The 3,667-nt window shown below is 34.8% G+C and overlaps 1 pseudogene across 1 annotated transcript; it reads left to right on the top strand.

The window, feature by feature from the left end:
* The first annotated feature begins 397 nt into the window (after positions 1–397).
* Positions 398–2,633, top strand: LOC147502168 (transcription factor bHLH19-like; annotated as a pseudogene). The gene is made up of 4 exons (XR_015219939.1): positions 398–449; positions 543–1,085; positions 1,644–1,983; positions 2,417–2,633. The product of XR_015219939.1 is annotated as a transcription factor bHLH19-like (transcript).
* Positions 2,634–3,667: the final 1,034 nt, after the last annotated feature.

Genomic DNA, 3,667 nt, shown 5'->3' on the forward strand with positions numbered 1-3,667 from the left:
TCCATGGTGTAAATGAAGGAACTAATAGGGATATTAACTCTTGTTTTTCTTTTGACCACTCTGCTATGTATATGATATTCTTTATAATCAGAAACAGATTTGCTATTGGGTCTAAATGAATTGAAGTCTGTTTTCTCACCATATTGAGTTTTGAGGAACTTATGCTGTTTTGAACAAAATTTGGATGAGAACCATTATTTCATAATTAACTGACAAGCTCTACTAGTTTATAACTTATTAGTGCGCGCAAGACAATTTTTTTTTTTTTTTTTTTTTTTTTGTAAATTAATTGGCAATATAGTAGTGCAAGACATACTAATTTCCTGACCATGGTTATCTCCATATATGCTCACTGTATGACTTCTTTTTGCAGCAGCTCGATCTTATATGGAAAAACGATAAAATCTTCATTACTGGACATGTCTTCGATTCCATGGTTCTCCGAAATGGTAAACATATTTTGTTTTGTGTTTTATTTACATAAATTTGCAATATAGTGCAATTTGTAATACCTGTATCGTCTTTATCCTGAGCATTGCCAGATGAGCTCTATTGATGAAGAAGTCGCCACACAAGAGAACAAAGTTATACCTAAAGAGGACTCTCAACATCCTTTGACCTTTGGAAGTTCATCTTCTTACTCATCAATTATTGATCCCCTTAACAACAAGACCACCTTCAGTTTTACACCTATAGAGACCTCACAAAGATGCTTTGAGAGTTCAAGAAGTCATACACTTAAGGCGCAAGACTACCGTAACTCTTTAACTACGAGGCAGTACTCTTCATCAACAACAAAAGCTGTTTCTTCTTCACCCAAGTTTGTTTCATTTGGCAGTTCGAATTTGACGAAAAATTCTCAGAAATATTATGGGAATTTAGTTGGACTTAAGAGGCCAAAGGAGGAAACTGAGTCTATTGAATACATGACCTTTGACCCTTCAGATGTTGTGACATCTCAAGGTTCCAGAGGCAGCCAGGGGGTACTTTCCACCACAGAGCATGCACTAGCTGAGAGGGTGCGACGAGAGAAGCTGAGCAAGCATTTTACAGCTCTATCATCACTTGTTCCTGGCTTAACTAAGGTGCCATATGCTAATCGATCTAGAGTTGTTTTTTTAATTACATTCATAAGATAGAATGAAGTGTCATTTTATGAGTTTTATATATACTAATATACATACAACTAAAGGCATTCTGTAATTTAATCTATTACTATTGCTTGATCAATTACATATTATAATTAAGTTATCGTTTATACGTACATAATTTTACTCAATCTCCTTCAATATTTATACTAGCTTCCGATTCCCAAAAAAGGCCAAACTTCTTTTCTAGGAACATGATGAGTACATCAACTAATCAAAATCAAATACTTAATCGATCATTGTACTATATCATTTTCCCTCTTTTTACGCGGGCATATCAGACACAAGCACAGTGAGTGCATGTCTATATATGCGCATGCTCATGAATATATTGATATATGCCTGCACTGATGCACAAATATATAGATCGATGAGCGTAAGTCAGAAACATACAACCTTTCTACGTACCAGATTATTGATCATTCTTTTTAATTCTTTTCTTCCATATTAATTTTATTGTCTTTAGTATTTAATTTGAAATTTATTCTTTGGCAGATGGACAAGGCTTCTGTTCTTGGAACTGCTATAAAGTACTTAAAAGAAATTGGAAGAACGAGCAAAAATGCTTGAGGAGAAAACCACAAAGAAGAAAATGGAGTCTGTGGCATTTATTAAGAAATCAAAGAAGATTGTCAATGGATGGTATGATGAGCCATTACCCGAAATAGAAGCAAAAGTTTTCGCCAATAACGTGTTTATAAGAATTCACTGCGAGAAACACAAAGGTCTTCTAGTGAAAATTCTGGCTGAAATAGAGAACTTCCAACTAACTGTTGTCAATTCCAGTATCATGCCTTTTGGGAGATTTGCAGTTGAGATAAGTGTGGTTGCTCAGGTATTTTTTGTTCTTTACCGTAGATTACGTCGTGCATCTTGACACTATAATCTTGGATTTTAGATTGCAGAGCATTTTATACACACTAGTCAGTGGTCACTAGGAGTTTGGACATATATGCACTGATAATGGTCTTAAGTATCATGTTTTCCATGGCCACTGATGAAATGACATTGAACTAAAATAGGACGTCAATCACGTCAGGATATGTCAATATATATGACAGTGAAGGATTTTTACAAAATTTACGTTTATGCTCTTCCTCAAGGGTAGTGTATTTGCTAGAACTAATTAACGCACCACGATCTTTATATATAATGAAGAAGAGATAAGAAGAAGAATAGTCTAATTATTATCCGATTAATGTATTCTGCTTCAATCGAATTCACTGATATTTGATACTTGTCGACCGATCTTTATGTTTTTATAACAGATGGAAATGGAGTTCAACATGTCAGTGAAGGATTTTGTGAGAAATCTACGTTCAGCTTTTCGTCAGTTCATGTGAATATGAATGAAAATGCCAATGCAGTAGTTCAACAGTTGCGCAGATTGAAGATTATCTTTCTATGCTTCATTCTTCTCTGTATTATAAGCTTCGTTCTCTTTGTTTTGGAAGTAGCTTAGTCGAGTCATTTTCTTTTCTGGTGTCCTCAACATATCAATGTAAAGTTAACCTTTTTTTGTATTACTTAAACATGTAAAGTTTTTTTTTGAAAAGGTTATAGGGTTGAGGCAGACCCCTACCTGTTGATTAGACTTCGAAAAATTACATACCTCTCTAAGAGTATGATCATTAGAGGGAGAATCTTCACTACAACAACACTAGGCAATAAGCCTAACAATCATGAAAAACCCATGAACAAACCCACTCGGGGACACACCCATAGATAACAACATAAAACACCTAACGTCTACCATTAAACAGAAGTTTATCCCTTAAGACGATCAGATGATCAATCCTTAGATGTTTTTGTGTCTTCTCAAAGCTATAGAAAAAGGTCCCACATTCATAGCACATGTATGTTAAACCAAGCGTATCATTTGAAATCTCAGTACGTAATGTATTCATCAAGGTTTTATCTTGGAAGCTTGTTTATTAATCATAACTATGGTAGGACTACTCTCACCAGATAAGCGCTCACCGACTACATTTGAGATGGTTTTTGTTAGTTCTCTTTGACCTAACCGTAGTCCATTTCTCAGTTTGAGCTTCGTTCTGAACTCTTGACCTTTTATCAGGTGGAGAGATATGTTGAACTTTACATTTCATCTGTTGTTGCATGGGAGCACAAGCCTGCTCACCAACCAATGCAAGAGGTTCTGGGAAGCATTTGCAACCACAGCAGCATCCACTTAAACCATATATAACATCCAAGTCTACTGTACCATCTTCCTTTGTTAGGTTGTTATCTAAGATAATAATATAAGCAGCTTATCTAATATAATGCTGAAAGCTATCTATATGCACACAGATGATGTGAACTTATCAGAGTTTAGTTTGATTTTCTTTTTTTCTTTTTCTTTTGGCAAGTTTAGTTTGAATTAATCTTAAAACGTTTTCGCATTCTTTTGTTCTTTCAAATCTTTTTTGTCCAAAACATTGGGGCCAACCTATGAAAATGTGAATTGAATGATTGTGGATTTGAGGTGAACAAACCCACATACATTGCCAATAATATGT

This window comes from Coptis chinensis, chromosome 4 (assembly GCF_015680905.1).
Source record: "Coptis chinensis isolate HL-2020 chromosome 4, ASM1568090v1, whole genome shotgun sequence".
Lineage (NCBI taxonomy): Eukaryota > Viridiplantae > Streptophyta > Magnoliopsida > Ranunculales > Ranunculaceae > Coptis > Coptis chinensis.